The sequence below is a fragment of the Juglans microcarpa x Juglans regia genome, chromosome 8S, assembly GCF_004785595.1.
Source record: "Juglans microcarpa x Juglans regia isolate MS1-56 chromosome 8S, Jm3101_v1.0, whole genome shotgun sequence".
Lineage (NCBI taxonomy): Eukaryota > Viridiplantae > Streptophyta > Magnoliopsida > Fagales > Juglandaceae > Juglans > Juglans microcarpa x Juglans regia.
The window spans coordinates 7150000-7171805 of record NC_054609.1 but is presented as its reverse complement, the minus strand read 5'-3'; the positions used below and the strand labels follow the sequence as shown (position 1 = coordinate 7171805).

General features: G+C 38.0%; 1 long non-coding RNA gene across 1 annotated transcript; it reads left to right on the top strand.

Annotated features, from left to right (window-relative positions):
- Positions 1-236: 236 nt before the first annotated feature.
- On the top strand, positions 237-2346 carry LOC121244702. Its single transcript, XR_005936483.1, has 4 exons — positions 237-375; positions 476-614; positions 1182-1238; positions 2122-2346. It is a non-coding gene; the product is annotated as an uncharacterized LOC121244702 (long non-coding RNA).
- Positions 2347-21806: the final 19460 nt, after the last annotated feature.

The following is a 21806-nucleotide window of genomic DNA, read 5'->3' as shown; positions in this document are numbered from 1 at the left end:
CCCAGCCATTTTAGTGCTTAGTATGACCACCGAACGGCGTCGTTTTGGGAGGTAAGAGTTCTCCTCTGTTTTTCCGTTTCTTCCTCCCTTTCTTCTCGCACAGTCAGTTTCCTTTCGGTTTCTTTTCCTCCCGCATTTCCTTTCTCCCACGTTACTCTTTCATTTTCCATTTCTTTTCATTTTTCTTTTCGTTGACTTTTGTTCCTGTTGCCGAAACACTTGCCCTAAACTTCTTCAATTTCGATTTTCTCTCTTGCGCTGCACTTAGTTTCGGTGGTTGCCGTCTGCTGCATTCCTCTGTTTTCTCTCCATTTTGCATTTCGGTTTTCCTATGCAACACATGGGCATCACTTCGCATCCCTCCATTTCCGACTGGTAAGAGTTCCATCTTCATTCCTTTGATTTTCGGTTTCCCTTGCTGTAGTGTACAGATTCTGCTTTTGGTATTTATTTTTGATGTTCCTCATCTATACAGTTTTGGTTGCCGTGAGTTTGAGTTGTATTTTCGTCGGTTCTTGGGTTTCCGTGGCTTGTGATTCCTAGTTCTTGGACTTTCAGTTTTCGGTTTCTCGTGTAACTAGTCAAACCATTACGGGAGAAATTCATTTTCGTTGGTAAGTTAGCCTCGTTCTTGGTCTCTTACGCTCACACACACACTTTATTTTCAAGTCAATTTATTTCAATTCAATAAAATATTTGAAAGTGTAGGTTGTGAGTTCTTGGGCATTTTCAAGAGTAAGTAAACACTTTGTGTTGGAGTGGTCTTGGAATTGTGGATTGTTATGGGTTGGCCGAACAGTAAACCAAGTGATACTTGAGAGTGATTAGGGGCTGTTTTTTTTATGGTTCAGGTTGCTATACGACAGTTTGGAGTGGAGGTTAAATCATTTGAAGTTACATTGTTATTGTAGTTTTGGTTGAGTTGTGATGATTGCTTGGAGATAGGGGCCATTGAAGTGGGGTTGATATTTTGATTTTTGGTGTTTGTCGTTGGCTTTGGTGGGTGTTTTAATAAATATTAAGATTAGTATATGGTATCTTGAGTTGGAATGCGCGTTGTCCAATGTTGTTAAGTGGTTGAATTAGTGTGTTAAATTGTGGGTTTTTCTATAATTATTAGAGGAGGTTGTGCCAATTGTCATATAATACTCGGTGTATATTTCTTTTGTTTTTATGAATAGGTGTCGAGATTAATAGAGGACAATTTCAAGGTATAGATAATACGCTGCAGGAGTCAGGTAAGCGGGGTTTCTATGCTAGGCCTTACACGAATTATTTGAGACTGAGGTTGATTTTCTGAAAACTTTGCATATTTTTGTGGTGAAATGAGAACTTGGGAAAAACAAAACCAACCTCGGTCGTTTATTTGCATACTCATGAAATCTGTACGAAAAAAGAGAAAAATATGTTCTGACATGCATTGTGTAGATATGAGCTAAATTCTGTCATGTGATTTTTGAAATCTGAAAAATGAGCGATTTTGAGAATATGAAAAGTTGTGTATTTATTTAGGAAGATGTTTTGGCTTTTGTGTTCAGCGTGTGTAAACTGTTTGATTCTGTTTTAGTACTCTGTATCATTTTGATATAACATCTGAAAACCTTTGGCATGGTCTACTGGTTTTCGTATCTGACTCTGTCTCTGCTTTGCTATGCTCTGCTCTGTTATGCTCTGCTCTGTTTGGGTTGGTACCAACTTGTCTGTCTCTGAGTGCACCCACTTTGGAAACAAAGTGGTTTTATTGTGGTCTTTACTGTGTGCACACTCGGGGCTTCGAGAAGAATAAAAGAAAGATTTCACCTCTGTCTCTGCCTGGTTTGGCCACCGGGATTAGCACAACCCTACCACGGGGGTGAAACATGGTCTCTGCTCTGTTTGATGCTCTGTTTTGATTTGATGATAATACTTAGTTTATGTTATGCCAAAACACTATGGGTTTTTACTTGTCTTAAAACCATCGCTCTGTTACTCTTGAAAATATGTTATGTTCTGCACGATAACTCTGGAAAATATTTTGTTCTGCATACTATTCTTTGTAAATGCTCATGTTTGCACCCTAGCATATGATTTCTGCTTACTGAGTTGTGATAACTCACCCCTTATCATGATAATATTTTTCAGATGATGTGGAGAATCCAAATGAGGACTTGGATTAGATTGGTAAACGTGTTTAAGTTGAGGAAATGTGGTTAGAAGAATGACTTATGATATTCTTAATTTTAATGTCTTTGAGTTTTAATTATATCTTCAGGTTTAGTAGGAGCTATGGTTTTATCAGTTTGGTATGTTACTATTACCGGGAGATTGTGGACCCTTTGATATGTTTTTATTATTATTGCATTTAAGATTGTGTGTAGTTTGTAATGAGATTATCGAGAAGATACGAGATTGATTTCATTTATGAAGTTTTTGGAGATTATTCTTTGGATGTGTTGGGAGACATGTTTGTGAGTGACAGGTAGTAATTCTCCAAGCCACCCGGGTTTGGGGCGTTACACAAATCTTCCTTAAACTACACAATTTATAATGGCTCGAGAATGTACTTCACTCCAAAATTATGCCAATCAAGTTGTAGTGTCGACTTCAGGTGGAGGAGAATTCACTGTTATTAACTGCCTTACCTTGGCTTCCCGTGAGGTTTCTTTGCTAGATACACACTTTCAGCCAATGTGGATGGAGATCTCTCTCTCTGTCTCTCTCTCTCATACTAAAACATTTCTTTCCTTCTAATTTTCCAGTTCTATAATATTGTATAGGAGCAAATTCGTCAGAGTGAAGAATATTATGGGATGCCTCAGGCTGCAATTCGAAAGTGGTTCAATAAAAAGCATGGGTCATCCATGTCGATCCCGTTACCATACAATCTCTCTAAAGATACTAGTTGGAGAGGAATTGTGTTGCATACAGTGCTAAGTACTAGAGTTCATGGAATTGAAACTTTGGCTGATGCCTTGAATAATGTTCACGAGTTGATATGTAGCTTGGACATAGATGGAGGTCTAGCAACTTGTTCCGTAGTCCTCCCTAAATGCCAATGTAGCCATGGTGATTCCTTTGGTCTTTGTCTGTATATATCGCATGCAAGGCTTAGGAGCCACCTAGACCAGTGCAACTGCATCACTACTCAGTTTACATCCAACAACCCTAGTATTGTGATCGAGGATTGTGGCGCTCTTATCCTCTATGAGCGAGATATGACGGAGTTTGTACAAATCTTAACCCAAAAATATTTTGGAGGTCGGAATCCTCCATTACTTGTACGTACCATGAATGGCCAGAGTATCTAGCCCTCATGATATATTCTACTCAACTGGCCTGCTGTTAAGGATTCATACCCTCACACTTAATTGGCTCTCTCTCTGTCTCCCTCTCTTAATTGATACTATATAAATTTCCATTTTTATAGGACTTTCATCTCTCCAATAGGTATATGTTTTGTTTCCCTCCGAGTAAAGTTCAAGACTGGTTCACTCATCAAAGCAGTGGGCAGTCGGTGGCAATTGATATACCCCCAAGATTGGATAGTGGGACTTGTTCTATATGCTTCTTTTTCAATCCGCAGGGATTTAGAAACCCTCATTGACAATTGTCAATTTCGAATGAGTACATTAGATGGCCTGGATGATGAAATCCTTTCTTGCCACACTAGTGGACATGAAATCAAGCGGTTTATTACTCGAGGTGGCTTCTGTTGGATAGCCTACATACCAAGTAATCAATTGATGCGTATGCGACAACGCAGCCATATTGCAGCATCATTTGTCAATTGTCCAATCATTACAATGGAGAAATGTGGACTTCGTCTTTTGTACAAGCATGATCAAGTACAACTTGAGCAAGAACTAAAACACTGCAATGACTTGCTTTCTGAGTACCAAGATTCCACGGTTCCTTTTATGGTCGATCTGGAAAAAACAAATGAATTGTTGGGTTTATGCTCCTTTGGAGTCCCACATCGGTGGGAGAAAAATAAGGAGGAGGCCCCATGGCCTATAAAAGGGAGGTTTAGCCTCCTAGTTAAATACACCAAGTCATAAGCTTAATTAGTAACTTGTGACTCTAAAAAAAGTCTTCTATTAGCTTTTTCTTGTAAAAAGAAAAGAGGTGAGAGTTAAAGTTTTACTAGTGGGAAAGTTTTGTGGGTGTCATTTGGGGTGAGGAGAAAAATTGTGTGATTGTAATAATTTTTCACAGTGTATTTTCTTCTCTGGGTCTGGTGGTTTTTCTCATGTTTTTGGGAGTTTCCACGTAAATTCTTGTGTTGTTATTATTTCTCTGGTTTTCTTCATATTTCACCAAAAAGTAGATCCTGTGATGAATTTGGTAGGTTCAAATTCCTAACAAGTGGTATCAGAGCCACTAGGTTCTTTTTGGTGGGTGGAGCTTTGGTGTGGTAGTGTGGATACGTACAGTCTAAGGAGGTTCTGTCTAGGAGATTGGTATTTAAGTGGTCCAGTGTGACCCTCCAATCTTTCCTGGGAACCTTGAAGTTCTGTCTAGGAAAGAATAATCTTTCCTGAGAACTTACTTAGTGAGTACCATTCATTTCTATAGTAAAATTCATCGAGGCAATGTCAGGAAGTAAGGCTTCAAATTCTATCAGATATGAGGTGGAGAAATTTGATGGGAGAATCAATTTTGGCTTGTGGCAAGTTTAAGTCAAGGATATTTTGATTCAATCAGGATTACACAAGGCGTTGAAGGGCAGACCAATCCCTGAAGTCAGCAGTGATACTAGCGTGACTAATGAAACAAAGAGCAGATCTGTAATGAGCGATGAAGATTGGGAGGATCTGGATTTGAGAGCAGCAAGTGCGATACGTCTGTGCTTGGCCAAGAATGTTCTTGCAAATATTCATGGAATATCTAAGGCAAAAGAACTCTGGGAAAAGCTCGAAGAGTTGTATCAAACAAAGGGCGTCTCAAATCGGGTGTACCTGAATGAGCAGTTTCATACACTGCAGATGAGTGAAGGTACGACTATTTCAGATCATTTAAGTGTTCTCAATGGCATTGTCTCTGAGCTAGAATCTATTGGAGTTAAAATTGATGATGAGGATCAAGCCTTGAGGCTCATCTGGTCTCTTCCATCTTCCTATGAGCATATGAAGCCTATTTTGATACATGGGAAGGAGAAAATAATTTTTTCAGAAGTTACCAGTAAACTCTTTTCTGAAGAGAGAAGACTAGGTGGTGGAAGAAATGGTTCACCTGGAAACTTAGCATTGGTAGTAGCTGGTAATGGGAAGAGGAAGAACTCCATGAAGATGAAAGTAGTCTGCTGGGGGTGTGGACAATCTGGGCACGTCAAGAAAAATTGTCCAAGAGCAGGAGCAGGTTCGGCAAGTGGCTCCAAGTCAGTAAATGGAGATACTGGTAATGAAACTAACGTTGTGTCTCTCTCCATGGAAGACGATGTCTGTTAAAGGGACATGTACATCCTCATGGCATGCCGCTAATTCCCAAAGTTGCCATGATAGAGGATGTGTTAATGTTAGTGGGTCCACAAGTTTGCACACATGCATTGGTTTGGCATTAATGCAGGGTGTGGTGGAAATTTATGTCGATGGCTGACGAACTTCCAGGAAAGCCAAACGTGGAAGTTGCACCATAATTTTTCAGCAAGGTTATTTTCGACATGGGCCGAAATTGAAATGCTTGGAATTGGTTTATTCTGAGTGGTTATGTTTTTATGGTGGAGCATGATAGCAGAAGTTATGAAGATCTTCATTGCGGTGGAGCGTGGCTGTGGGATTGACCAAAGTCGCAAGGTGGAGATTGTTAGGTTTATGCTCCTTTGGAGTCCCACATCGGTGAGAGAAAAATAAGGAGGAGGCCCCATGGCCTATAAAAGGGAGGTTTAGCCTCCTAGTTAAATACACCAAGTCATAAGCTTAATTAGTAACTTGTGACTCTAAGAAAAGTCCTCTATTAGCTTTTTCTTGTAAAAAGAAAAGAGGTGAGAGTTAAAGTTTTACTAGTTGGAAAGTTTTGTGGGTGTCATTTGGGGTGAGGAGAAAAATTGTGTGATTGTAATAATTTTTCACATAGTGTATTTTCTTCTCTGGGTCTGGTGGTTTTTCTCCTGTTTTTGAGAGTTTCCACGTAAATTCTTGTGTTGTTATTATTTCTCTGGTTTTCTTCATATTTCACCAAAAAGTAGATCCTGTGGTGAATTTGGTAGGTTCAAATTCCTAACATGAATCAGCAGTACCTAACCGAGATGAGGTACTAGGCCGACCCTAATAAAAACTTTTGAATGGTTCACCCATCGGTGTCACGACTCCCTTGTGACAATCCCTCTACCTCCAAATGATCGTACTTCCAGCTGCTGCACCCACCAACAAAGTTTAAGTCCATCCAAGATACATCTCACATAAGCCATGGTATCAGCCACTTCCCCACAAGAAGCAGAGAAACCTGACACAAATTAACCTTCCCCTCTTCTCCCTTTTTTTATGAATTTTTGGATTTTCTATATAAATCATTTAATAAAGAAGTAGACTTTTCAAATAAGTTTTGGTTTTTTTTTTTGGCATGCTTTTGTCAAATTTTCTAATTTTTAAATGATTTATTGTTTATTAAAAAAGCTAACTTTAAATATTTTTTTTATTAATTGTATATCTTTTTTGACCACATAACATGTCAATGACATCCACGCCAGATGATTGGGTTGGCAGACGATCATGAAGAAGAAGGGTGCGTGCATGTGTGCATATCGGCCTTGTTTCCTTCAAGTACTTTGTTTGTTTCATATGAACAGCTAGCTAGGGAAAGTTTTTTAAAAAACTGTCAAGTGCTAATCTTGAAACTGTCTCGTTTGTTTTCAGAAAATATCTCATCTCATTTAAACATTACAACTTTTTTAACTTCCAATACAAAATAAAATAAATAATTTAACTTTTTCAAATTCTAAAACAAAATTAATATTAAAAAATATATTCTAACAATATTTTATTCAACTTTTTAACTTTAATTTCATCTCATTTCATCTCATCTCATTTGTGAAAACAAACGAGGCCTTACGGATTCCTACTCATATATAAGAAATCCCTAAGAACATCATGAAGATTAATGTATTAAATCCCAGAGCTCTTCTAGACATTTAGAGGGTCGCAAACATAGTAGGAGTAATCCTCAATGGATAACATCATCTAAAAAAGAGATGGCTTATCTATGGCCGGCCAATATAGATCTGATCTGTTTGAAATTTCTACTAAATCAAGCCTCTAAATTCTGTTCAATTTCGTCGGCCAAGGATTGGATATGCCGTCACTGATCATGTCATGATAACCTTAACTTCATCAACAAATCATAATTTGTCCTTTGAATTCCACCACACCTTGCAATTGTTGTTCCCGTACGTGGATGGAGATCTTGGAAGATTTTCACCAAGATTTCCGGACCTTGACATGAACAATAAAAAAATTGTTTGAGATAGAGTTTTTTCTCATTATTATTTAACTTTTGCTGGACAGAATTATGACACTGACCTTGAAACCCCTCCAGTCTTGGTCGTTTTCATTGGTTAATCTGAAGGCAAAATTCTACCGACGATATGATAAAGAAATTAAGTTCACAAAAGCTAGCTTTGATTACAATTGGACGGAGGGAATTTCTGGCTAACCAGAAATTCCTATTGAACTTATAATCAAGGTCATAGTTTTTTTTAATGTAAAAATTCTTAGTAAGCTTTATTTACTCGTCGAATACAATATGTAAAAATATTACTGTTATAATTTTTTTTTTATATGTGACTCCAAAAATTGTGCATTGACATACGAGGCTTGCATATAGAAAAACTCTTTAAGGAATAAGTTAATATATACACGATTGTGCTAAACATTTTTTTTAAAGTAATAATTGTTATAAAAAACAACGATGACAAACAAGTGAAAGCAAACACATGCAAATCAATCACATGACACAAAATTAACGTGGTTCGACAAAGTGCCTACGTCCATAAAGCTAAAAAGGATTTTATTATACTGAGAAATATAAAAAATACACTTAGGGTCGAAATCTTACTATTCAGAATACTCAAGATGTACCAAAGTATTCATTAAATACATATTTATAGTGTCACGAGGCGGAAACTTTAATTTTTAATTTTCTACGTTATTCGCTTGAGTAGCATGTTAAGCACTCTTGAGCGAACTCTCTGTCCGAACTTCGCTCGAGTGACCTATCTAGCGAGTGTCGAGCAGACTTTCTGCCTGATGCTTTTTCTGATTGCAGACAGTGCCAGAGCAAACTTTTGCTTCGGCCAAGCCTCCTGCAAAATCCGCCACAAAACCATAACGCATCCATGTTGGGTCAAGTCATCAAATCGGACCGACACACCAACAAAACCAGGTTCCACACACCCAACAACCTCCCACTTGGAGATTGGTTACAACCAACACTTCACCATCGTCTCCCAAACATGTAATTCTCCACCTCTACAACTCACAACCCTTGTCTTCAAGTAAGAAAACCAATTGAAGTTGCACACAACCTTAGTTCCTCACATACAACACCCTCAGTCAACACATTTGCAAGACAACTCTCAACTCTCAGGGCACTGGGAATATCTGGTCTCGTACTGACCCTGACACACATAAGAGAACCTCTAGCTAAGGCCCCTATCTCTGATATGGGCAATTGATCCCACCTCCGGTAATTGATCCCACCTCCAACTGCTAGGCTGTTATTTCTCATGTCGGCGTGCCCCTTCTCTTGTGCGATTTCTGCCCCTCTCAGCTAACTCCCACTTGCTCAATCTCCCATCTCACAAGATTTTGCCTTTGTACTGTGGTTCACCACCTTTAGTTAGCAGTATATATTCAAGGTAGGTGACCACTGTGTAGGTCTAGTAGTCCTGGCAGCTTTGTTAGCACCAACTGTAGGTATAGACGTCTTTGGGAACATCGGACGCTCTGTCCCCGTCTCTCGCACCTTTACTTTGCATCGTGGTCTTAGGAAATTTCCCTAGGCTTACATGAGGAATAGCAAAATTGACACCCTTTTACCTCCCCATCCGATTCGCAAGATCAAACCTGCTTTGACGCAACTTTATATTTTCCTGCACATCACTGGACCTTAATGTTAAATACAAAGTCGTAGTTCTCTTACCACACACCAAGACCAGTGCAGCCTTACTGACCTTCCATGCTCTTCCTAAAAATGCTATTATATGATTGTTGTTGTCGAGCTGTCCCATAGAGACCAGACTTTTCTTTAGATCAATGTCTGAATCTCATCATTAAACTCAATTTCTACAGACAACAATTGGTTTACGATAGGGTTAAACTCATTCATGTGTTGGGCAATAGACACACCTTCTGCCATCTTTAGGCTGAATAGTTTCTTCATCAGGTGCACCTTATTATTTGCCATTAGCTTTTCGTACATACTAGACAAAGCCGTTATGAGGTCCGTTGTGGTCTTCTCATTAATAACATTGTGTGCAACCGATCTAGATAGTGTCAGCCGAATAACCCCTGAAACATAGTCGATCTAATAGGTTTCAATCAGCGTTGTCCATGCTCTATGGCCTCTTCCCCAACAGTGGAAGGCGAAATTTCTTCCCATAGAGGTAGTCCTTTATCTACATCCTCCAATACCCGAAGTTAGTGCTATCAAACTTCACAATCATAGGTGCTTTTACTTCGTTTCCAGCCATTATTCTCCCTTTAGACCCAAACTTTGGTTTTGATACCAATTGTTGTGTAAAATAACGATGACAAACAAGTAAAAGCAAATACAAGAAAATCATTAACATGACACAAAATTAACGTGGTTTGACAACGTGTTTACTTCCATAGAACTGTAGATGATTTTATTAAACTAAGAAATCACAAAAAAAACTTTGGGGATGAAATCTCACTATTCAGAACACTTAGAACATGCTAAACTATTCATTCAATATATATTTATAATGTCACACGGTGGAAAACTTAGTTTTCACTTTTCTGTGTTATTCACTCGAGCGGCGTGTCGAGTGCGCCTCGAGCGAACTCTTTATCTGAGTTTCGCTCGAGCAACCTGTCGAACGAGTATCGAGTGAACTTTCTGTCTGGTGCTTTTCGACTTGCGCTTATCTGCCAAGCATGTGCTCCATGGCCCAAGCCTCATTGAAAATCCGTCACAAAACCATAACGCATCCTTGTTAGGTCGGGTCATCAAATCAGGCTGACACACTAACAAATAATGATGCCATGCAAGTCAATAAAATCTGATTTGATAGGATCTTAAGGTTATAGAAATGAGCTTTGAGAATTTCTAATTTTCGATCTATAAATAATGAAATAGCCTTAAACTGATCGAGTCCAGTAATTAAGCAACTTGTATTTTTTTGTCGGTGAAGAAGTCACTTTTAAGAACCAATTCAAAACGTTTGTTGTTGAACAATTTTGTTGTCATGATTGTTTTTTCCTCATATTAATATTGTTATCATCCGCAATCTTCGGCACCCATCCACCCACTCAACTTGTTGGCAAACAAATTGAGATGGGTGTGGACCCCCATCAAATTTCAGTACTTTCCCGTGTTATTTGTCTTAGTTTGAAACATGAAATCATTAGTCGGAATACTAGGTAAATTAGAGGCAAGGGAATATTGTAACGCCCCGTACCCGGAAGGGTTGGAGAATTACTACCTGTCACTTACAAACCTGTCTCTCCATAGAATTTAAAACTGCAAGGACTTCATAAACAGTACAATCTCATATTTTCCAAATAACCATAATACAAACTCCATAAGTCATCATTATAAAATAACATAAACCAAAGGGGGGTCCACAATCCCCCAATAATCTTAACAAACATCTTTAGGTCTCAATAGGTCCAACAACATAAAGTACTTCAAATACTCAAGTTAAATTCTTCTACTAACAATAGTACTCTTAGGTACTCAACCTTCCATCCATATCTAGCCAAGCTCCAATTTCTATTCCTGACCCATAGCTGGGTAATCAATATCGTCTGAAAATATATGAAGATAAGGGGTGAGTTATTCACAACTCAGTAAGCAGATAACATATACTAGTATGTAAACATGAGCCATTTTTAGAAAGTTTGGTATGTAGAAATAAAACATTTCATTTTCATATGCACATCATGAAACGTGTTATCAGAAAAATCAGAGCGACTTTTCAATATTTTCATATTCATAAACCATTTTTATATTCATAAACCGCTTTGGCATAACATAACTGCACATCTTTATCTTATTATGTCATATCGTATCGTATCATGTCATATACCATGTTTAACCCCCGTGGTAGGGTTGTGCTATCCCCGGTGGCCAAACCAGGCAGTATCATATTGTGAAACTTCCCATTTTTCAATTTCGGAGCTCCGAGTGTGCACACAGGAAAGAACACATAAAAGACCACTTTGTTTCCAAAGTAGTTGCACTCATATCATATAATATCATGTTGCTACCACCCATATCACGTGAACCAATATCATCATATCAGAACCATATTCAGAATCAGCATCAAAATAGATAAGTATGCCAAAGATTTTTCATATCCATATCATATCAAACCACGTGCTGAACATATTCATATCATTTCCATTTGATTATAAACAAACTCAAATCATTTTCATATCATATGTACAAAAATTCACAGATATAATATTCGCTCTTTTGCACATTTCAGAAACATGTCAAATATTGCTCATGTCTACACATTTCATGTCAAAAACATTTATTTTCTCTTTCATACATATCTCATGAGTGAATGCAAAATATATACTGAGGTTGTTTTTCGTTTTCACATTTTCTTTTTAAAATAACATGCACATTTTTACAAACCAATCTCAGTTCATTTCTTTTTATGCAAATCTAGAATAGGTACCCCACTTAGGTGAACTTTTTAGCTTTTCAGAATTTTTCTAAAAAATGTCGAGTCGACTATAAATCGTCACCTATAAAAATAATCACGTAATTTTCGTAAGTTTCCAATCAATCACGTATTTCGATATTTAAGCTTAAGTTTATAAAATAACCTATTTTAATTCCTCAAAACTTAAAACCTTCATAATCTCAAAATATATCATCACTTTCTAAAATCATCAATATCCACCATAATCAACGTCAAACTCAAAACACCAATATTTAAGCTCGAAACAGCCAACAAATCTCATAGCATAAACCAATCACACAAACAACTTCATCATCCAATCCAACCGATCCCCTTACTCCTCGAACTTAGTCCGGCACAACCAACCAATTCACAGTAAATATGAGTTAGTGCAAAAATATATTTAAATTTCAAAAGTTCTTTAGAAAAATACTTACAGTGCTATAATATAATTTTTAAAGGATCAAGGAGGTGCTAGAAGTGACGACACAACAATGTAACAGTGAAAAATGTACAAAGGCCGTGGGTCTCAAAACCTAACTTTTGAACGGAGACAAACGAAAACTTAAGATTACTAGAGAAGGGCTTAGGGATTTCGATGAAGCTAATGGTGGTGGTAGTTGGCCGTGGGTGGCGGCGTAGAGGGCGGTTGAAGTCCAAAACGCTCAAATTGGGAATGGAGAGGGATGGGCTTCACCGGTGGTGGATGGGCTTCACCGGTGGTAGATCGGGGCTAAGGATGGGTGGGTTAGGTAGCTGAGAGGCCGTCAGTTTTGTGGTGAAAAGTGGTGGCCAATGGCGGTGCGATGGCAGCACAAAAAATGCACAACCCGAATGGGTTCCACACTGCCAACGGAGAGAGAGAGAGAGAGAGAGAGAGAGAGAGAGAGAGAGAGCGTGGGGAAGGGAAACTAGGGTGGGGGATGTCGCCAGAGGGCAGTGGAGTTGGTGGGCTAAGCGGTGACGCTAGATGGCGGCACACGGTGGTGGGTTAGGGGGAGAGACGCACGGAGAGAAAATAGAGGGAAGGGGGATCGCACGGGCTGGAAGGCAGGGGAGAGAAATGAAGAAAAAGAAAGAAGAAAAGTGAAAAGGGGAAAAAAAAGAGAAAAAAGAAAAATGAAGGGAAAGAAATGAGATCCAGTCTTTCAACTAAGGGTCTCGAAACTAATCCATCGAAAATGATTTCAAAACAACAATTTAATAAACTAATTTAAACACAGTGACTAAATAAAAATAAAATAATTAAATCCAACAATAAACTAATTTAAAATAAGGAGCAATTTAAATAATGAACAATAATTAATAACAAGAAAACACATTAAATTAACAGTTAAAAATCTTAAAATAATACCATGTAAATCATCTAAAATTTAAAACAAGAAAGTCTATAATCTTAATTAATTAAATAATTTACTTACTTAAATTACACGAAAATACGAGATATCACAAATATAGGTTGGATGAGGGATGTAATCATGTGAGGCAGAAAGATCATATGCAAAATGGGATTAGGCATGAGATTCATTCTTCACACGGCTTTGATGACGTTTTATGCTCCAAGGCGAAGGAAAGAGCTAGGTGGTAAATTAAGATGCTCCTCCCCTTGCTAGAGTGGTGTTTGAACTAAAAGGAAAGAAATGCAAGCAAGCTCTTTAAGGAAAGTTCAAACACATCACAAACAATCAATGCATAGGAAATTCTTCTTTCTTCTCATTATTTTTTGTGTACATCAGAGTGTCTATATATAGAGTATATTTTGTAACAACCTTTACAATGTGTGCCACTCAAATATTGACAGGTGGCTGTGAAGAATCATTTCGCTATATGTGCAGATTCTAGAATGTGGTTGTGCAGGACGTGGTTGTGCCTTCTGTTGTGCAGAGCATGGAATGGTACTCTGCTGATGCACAGTTACGTGAGCTGACTATGGGCAACGGATTGATCTGAGGTTGGTGCAGTGAGCTGAGACGCCTTAATACCCTCCCGTGAGTCAAGTGGCACTGATGTCAAAGTGAGACTTGATCGTAACAAATGGAACTGTGCTGATGACAGGGGCTTAGTCATAACATATGATATTTGATCTCTACTGGAGATGAAGGATACCTGAAGTGTGTTTGCTGCAACTCTTTCTAAAACAAAATGAAAGTCAAGCTCCACATGTTTGGTTCGAGAGTGAAGCACGGGGTTAACAGATAAGTAGGTGGCTCCTAGGTTATCACACCACAATGTAGGAGGGTGAGTTAAAAACAGGCCAAGTTCTTTTATTAGATTCTGTAACCACAGTATTTCACAAGTTGTATTTGCTACTGATTTGTACTTGGCTTTAGTAGAAGACCGAGCAATGGTGGATTGTTGTTTTGACCCCCAAGAAACAAGATGACTGCCAAAATAAATATAGAAACCTCCAGTAAACTTGCGACCATCAGGGCATCCAACCCAGTCAGCATCGGAGAAGGCTAAAATTTAAAAAGATGATGAGGAAGAAAAATGTAAGCCAAGATGAGGTGTTTGACGAAGGTAGCGAGGGATCCTTTTTACAGCCTGCCAGTGAGGTACCCTGGGGCAGTGCATAAACTGGCAGACTTTGTTTACAGCGAAAGAGATATCAGGTCTCGTGAAGGAGAGGTATTGTAGACTACCTACAACACTTTGATAAAACTGTGGATCTTCGAATGTACTACCATCAAGGGAGGTAAGCTTGATTGATGAGGACATAGGGGTAGTGACTGGTTTAGACAAGTGCATGTTAGTGCGGTGCAACAAGTCAGTGATGTATTTAGACTGAGAGAGATATAACCCAGAAGAGTCCCTAGTGACTTCAATGCCAAAAAAGTAATGAAGTATACCTAAGTCCTTAACAGGGAAATGAACACTTAAGGAGTGAATAAAATCATAGATGAGTTTTATACTTGAACCAGTGACTATCAAACCATCAACATAAATTAGAATATAAATGCAGTTAGAGGCAGTTTTCAACATAAACAAAGAAGAATCAGACTGAGAGGCAATAAACCCTAGAGAAATTAACTTATTAGACAAATTTGCAAACCAAGCCCTAGGGGCTTGTTTCAATCCATAGAGGGATTTTTTTAACTTACACACGTGTGAAGGATAGTTAGGATTCACAAAGCCCGACGACTGTTGCATGAACACTGCTTCATCGAGGTTCTCGTGTAAGAATGCATTATGCACATCGAGTTGGTGAAGTGACCAGTTTGAAGTTACTACAATGGAGGGAAGGAGACGAATAGTGACTGGCCTAATGACGAGACTATAGGTTTCGGTGTAATCCAAGCCCCGTTGCTGATGGAATCCCTTGGCCACAAGCCGTGCTTTACGGGGTTCAAGGGTTCCATCAGCTTTCCTTTTGGTTTTGAAAATCCATTTTGACCCTAGAATGTTGAGTTTGGGGTTGGAGGGGACCAGTTCCCAGGTTTGATTAAGGAGAAGGGCACGAAATTCCTCAGCCATGGCATTTTGCCATTCTGAGTATTTGTTGGCCTCGGAGAATGAGGATGGTTCTTCTGGGACAGAGGCCGTGAGAGATGAAGAGGATGAGACCTGGGAGGTGGTGAATGACAAAGAGGGGCATTTTGAAGGCCACCGAACCGTGCCATCGGTTTGCACATGAGTGCATAGAGTGTTGGTGCGAGACCGTGTGGTCATGGGGTGACGCTGAACAGGGTGAGGGGATGGGGAAGATGAAGTTGGAGAGACAGGAATCGAAGGATTACTTGATGGAGGTGCAAAGGAGAGGGGACAGCTAATGTTGGCAGAGGTGGCAGATGAGGAGTTAGGGTTTGAAATAGGAGACGAGGGTGCAACGCGCTGGGGTACATTGGTTGAGTTAGAGGGAGTGTGAGGTGGGCAGAGGTGTTGGGCCGTGGGTATAGAGAAAAGAGATAAGGTAGAAGTTGGTGTGTGGTGGGACGGTGAGGAAGATGAGCTAGTGGGGTTGGGCTCGAATGGAAAACACAATTTGAGGAAAGTTCATACACATCACAAAAATCAATGCATAGGAAATTCTTCTTTCTTCTCATTATTTTCTGTGTACATCAGAGTGTCTATTTATAGAGTATATTTTGTAACAACCTTTACAATGTGTGCCACTCAAATATTCACTGGTGGCTGTGAAGAATCATTCGACTATATGTGCAGATTCCAGAACGTGGTTGTGCTGGACGTGGTAGTGCCTCCTGTTGTGCAGAGCATGGAATGTACTCTGCTGGTGCACAACTACATGAGCTAGCTATGTGCAACGGATTGCTCCGAGGCTAGTGTAGTGAGCTGAGATGCCTTAATAAGTGGTTATGGGTAGGTTGGTCGAAAGTGTTTCTAAAGAGAAACTTAATTTGGAGGGATACTAATTATCACTTCTCTAATAAGTCTTTCTTTATTACCCATCTCATGGGTTTTGTAACGCCCCGTACCCGGTAAGGGTCAGAGAATTACTACATGTCATTTACAAACCTGTCTCTCCAAGCATTTAAAACTCCAAGGATTTCATAAATAGTACACAATCTCATATTTTCCAAATAACCATAATACAAACTCCATAAGTCATCATTACAAAATAATATAAACTAAAGGGGGGTCCACAATCTCCCAATAATCTCAACGAAATAAAACGATACATCTTTAGATCTCAATAGGTCCAAACAACATAAAGTACTTCAAATACTTAAGTTAAATCCTTCTACTAACAATGGTACTCTCAGGTACTCGACCTTCCATCCATATCTAGCCATGCTCTAATTTCTATTCCTAATCCCCAGCTGGGTAATCAATGTCATCTGAAAATATATATATGAAGATAAGGGGTGAGTTATCCACAATTCAGTAAGCAGAGAACATATACTAGTATGTGAACATGAGCTATTTTTAGAAAGTTTGGTATACAGAAATAAAACATTTCATTTTCATATGCATATCTCGAAACGAGTTATCAGAAAAATCAGAGCGACTTTTCAATCTTTTCATATTCATAAATTATTTTCATGTTAAAAAGAAAAAAAAACCGCTTTGGTATAACATAATTGCACATCTTCAGCTTATTATATCACATCGTATCGTATCATGTCATATACCATGTTTAACCCCCGTGGTAGGGTTGTATTATCCCTGGTGGCCAAACCAGGTAGTATCATATTGTGAAACTTCCAATTTTTCAATCTTGGAGCCCCGAGTGTGCACACAGGAAAGAACACATAAAAGACCACTTTGTTTCCAAAGTGGGTGCACTCATATCATATCATTTCATGTTAGTACCAACCATATCACGTGAACCAATATCATCATATCAGAACCATATTCCGAATCAGAATCAAAATAGATAAGTATGCCAAAGGTTTTCATATCCATATCATATCAAACCACGTACTGAACACATTCATATCATTTTCAGATGATCAATAACAGTTCAAAAATATTTCATATCACATGTATAAAAATCTCAATGTTCATATTCACTCTTTTGCACACTTCAGAAACATATCAAATATTGCTCATGTTTACACTTTTCATGTCAAAAATATTTCTTTAATCTTTCATACATATTTCATGAGTGAATGCAAAACATATACTGAGGTTGTTTTTCACATTTTCTTTTTAAAATAACATGCACAATTTTACAAACCAACCTCGGTTCATTTTTTTTTATGCAAATCTAGCATAGGAACCCCACTTACCTGGGTCTCTTAGCTAATTCAAAAATTCTCCAAAACTGTACCGAACAATTTTCAATCATTACGTATAAAAAATTAATGTAACTTAAATAAATCTCCAGTGAACAAATATATCTCATATTAGACCTGAAGTACCTATTTTAATTCCTAAAAAAAACTTAAAATTCTCTCAACTCTAAATATCATCCATTTCTAAATTCATCAATATCTACCATAACCAACGTCAAATTCCAAAACACTAATATTTAAACCCGAAACAACCAACAATTCCAGCATAAACCAATCACACAAACAACTCCATCAACCAATTCAACCGACCCCCTTACTCCTCGGACTCAGTCTGGTACAATCAAACCAGTTCACATAAAAATGAGTTAGTGCAAAAATACATTTAAATCACGAAAGTTCTTTGGGAAAATATTTACGGTGCTATAATATAATTTTTGAAAGATCACGGAGGTGCTAGAAGTGGCAGCATAGCAACGTAACAGTGCAAAATGCACTGTGGCCGTGGGTCTCAAAATGCAAGTTTTTGAACGAAGACAAAGGAAGACTTGAGATTATAAGGGAATGGCTTAGATGTGTCGGTAAAGCTAGTGGTGACGGTGGTTGTCCGTGGGTGGCGGCGTGGGAGGTGTTTGGAGGCCAAAATGCTCAAATCAGAAAAGTAGATGGTGGAGCTTCACCGGCGACGGATCAGAGCTATGGATGGTTGGTTTAGGTTTCTGAGAGGTCAATGATGATGTAGTGAAGAGATGGTGGTCGGACGTGGCGCGATGGCGGCACAAGGACGCAACGAATGCCGCGGCTTGAGGTCGCGCGTGAGGGTTAATGGTGGCGTGGGAGGAGCTGAAAACATAGGGGGTGGTCGCCGGCCTGTGAGGAAGAGGTTGGGAGGAGTGGTAGTGGACACAGATGGCGCCCAACAACGGTTGGGGCTGACGAAGCAAACGAACGGGGGAGAGGGGAGGGACTCGTGCGGGTTGGGAGAGAAATAAAGGAGAAATAAGGAGAAAAAAGAAAGAGAAGGAAAAGAAAAAGAGGAGAAAAAGAAAAAGGGGAAAAGAAAAAGTGAGGGAAAGAAATGAGTTCTAGTCTTCACAACTTGGGTCACAAAATTGATCCAACGAAAATGATTTCAAAACAGTAAATTTAAATAAAATAACTTAAACGCAGTGATTAAGTAAAATAAAATAATAAAATCTAACAATAAACTAATTTAAATTAAAGAGCAATTTAAATGCAAAACAATAATTAATATTAAGAAAGTATATAAAAATAAATTACACAACTTAGAAATCATAAAAATAAACCAACGAAAAATCTGATAAATTTAAGATAAAAGAACCGATATTTAAATTAATTAAAATACCCATTCAATTAAAATACATTAAAATATGGGGTGTCACAGGTTTATTATTAAGACTTTCAACCAAATTACAAATTGAAACTACTTGTAATGTGATGTCTAACATAGTTAGTATTATTTGGACCGCTGGTTAATTAACATAATTAGAGATTAAGACTGAAAAAAGATATAAACATAGATAAACCTCTAAAACGAAATTATTGATAAAATTCGAAATTAAGTTTTGAAACCTACAAATTCGGCTCAAATAGCTATGGTAATTTGAGATTACAAGAGTTTTGCCCAAAAAGGAAAATTCTCAATTATTGCATAAAAATAAATTACATAATAAAATTATAAGAATCTTGTTAAAAGTTTAGGCACCCAAATTGAAATCAAAATCATCTCTAAAAGTAAAAGCGAAATATTTTCATAAAAGACAAAAAATTACTTAAATTGACGATTCAAAGGGAAAAATAGCTAATTTTGGAGTCGAAACATGAGCTACCAAGTGCAGCATTTTGAAGAGAGATTTTTGAATTGGTGTCATATGCACAATTCTGATACTCGCACCAAAATTATAGTCAAAATACAACACTACAACAAATTTGAGATTTTGGGACGAAATTATTTAGGAACGAAACTAAAAGTCATTTCTTTGGACGAAATTTAAATTTTGTCCCAAAAAATTGATGACTTTACAAAATTGTTCGAACGTTACAATAACCGTTTGAACAGAATTTTCTGTGACGAATTAAATCGTCTCAAAAAATTTTTCCCGTTCGAACATAAAAAAAAAACGTTCGAACAGTAAAATTTGGCGGAGAATTAATTTATTATGGCGGGGAAAGTTCACAAACGTTCGAACGATTATTTGTAGCGTTCGAACGGAAAAGGAAAATCCTGGTGGGAAAGTTTCTAAACTGTTCGAACGGAATATATTTAGTTAGAACATATTCAAGCGCCATATTTATACATTCGAAGGTATAATATTAATCTCGGTACAAAACTCAAACTATAAAAAATATATCATATATACAAATTCATTAATTAATTTTATGTAATTAATTTAAAAATATTTTAACGATTTCTTTTATGTTAATTAAGATTTTTAGTTAAATAAATATTATCAACCATACACCACATAATATAAATCAATAATTACTCTAGAAAAGATTTTATATTTAATTTATAAATAAAGAGAATTATCAAAACACCATATATATTGTTCATAACTATAACAAAAGAAAATATAAATAAAAAATAGAAACTACAGTGGTGCGAGGTCTTTACACACATCCTCAACTGCAGCTAATTGTGTCTCTACTTGTGTCAGTCAAGTACTGAGTGTGACCTGAGTTGCATTATTGGCATTAATCGTTGGTACGTAACTCATTAACCTCTGTACGTAACCTAGAGACGGCAGCCATAATCTTTGTACGCAACTCAGACATAGCAGTATGCATTGTAGTATGTACTGTAGTATGCACTGCATCAATCACTACTGATGCGTGTATGCCGAGATCAGCACCCAATATGTCAGCCATCTCCTCGCGAATAGATGTGCGTGATGCCTCAGCCTGTGCAGATGTCTCACCAGCCGATACTCCAGTATCTCTCGGCTGTGCATCTCTCTGAATCTCAGCCCTGTCAAGAACAGCCTCATGAAAATGAAATCTCAAGTGTCCCGTACTTTGTGACAGGGTAGTGCTGTTGATCGGTGCCATCGGAAATCGGGAACGCTCGGCAGGTTCGGACATGACTCCGGCATGTAGCAAAAATAGAGTGATGAAGATCCCAAATGGCAGTATATCTGTCGTAATGAACCGTGCCTCTGATCGGATCCTCTCAAATATATAACCAATGAGATCGATCAGGATGCCACGAGCGACCCGTATCATAAATCTCGCTCGATCCATGCTGACCTCAGTCTTGTGTTGCCGTGGGTCAATATTGTTGGTAATGATTAAATTCATTATCTTGAAGAAAGAAGATAAATCTGTCTGCCTAATACTCTTCGTCCCATCGTACATTGGAGCATCTGGACCAACAATCAATTCTCTGACCTCATGATCAGCAAGTGTATCGATCTCATCTGTGTAATCTGGTCCCTCGTCCTGAGACATAGCTGCATCACCTGAAGGATCAGACTCTTTAGGCGGCAAGTTTGGATAGGCATCAAGAAGCCTAGGAATACCCAGATATGCAGCGAGTCCGTCCGCAGAAAATATAACAGGAGCTCCTCGGACACAGATCCTGTATGCCCTTCCATTGTCTGGGCTGGCAGCACTGAGCTCTTTATAGAACTCAATAACGATCTCAATGAAGGAAACGAGCTCTATTCCTTCTTCTCGCTGATCTAAGATTGGTGTCCAACCACGATTATTGAATACTGATAGGAGGGAATGACCCTCCCATATAAGAGCTACAAAATTAGACAGTTTTACCTGTCACTCAAGTAAAACAGTTCGCTCTCGAACTGTTTGGATGGAAGGTTCTCCTGATCTACCACGTTTACGGCCCCGATAAGACATTATTATGAGCCTGAAATTTTAAAAATAAAATATATATTAAACATTAGTGATAAAATCTAATTACAACAAAAAGATTTATAAAATTATATACTTTAATAAATTAATTGATAAAACAATTCAATAAAACAATGAAAACAATTTAATAATATAATATAAACAAAATGGTTCAAATTTAATATAAAGCGTTCGAACGAATATAATATATGGTCAAACGGAAACTGAAAACCGTTCGAATGCATAATATATGGTTCGAACGTAAATGTTAAATCGTTCGAAAGCGTTCAAACGGAAACCAGATCTAACTCGGCCATGGCTGAGTCAACTCAGCGACCATGAAAACACCTAAAATAGCATCGATTCCGTGGTTTCTTAGATAAAATACATAG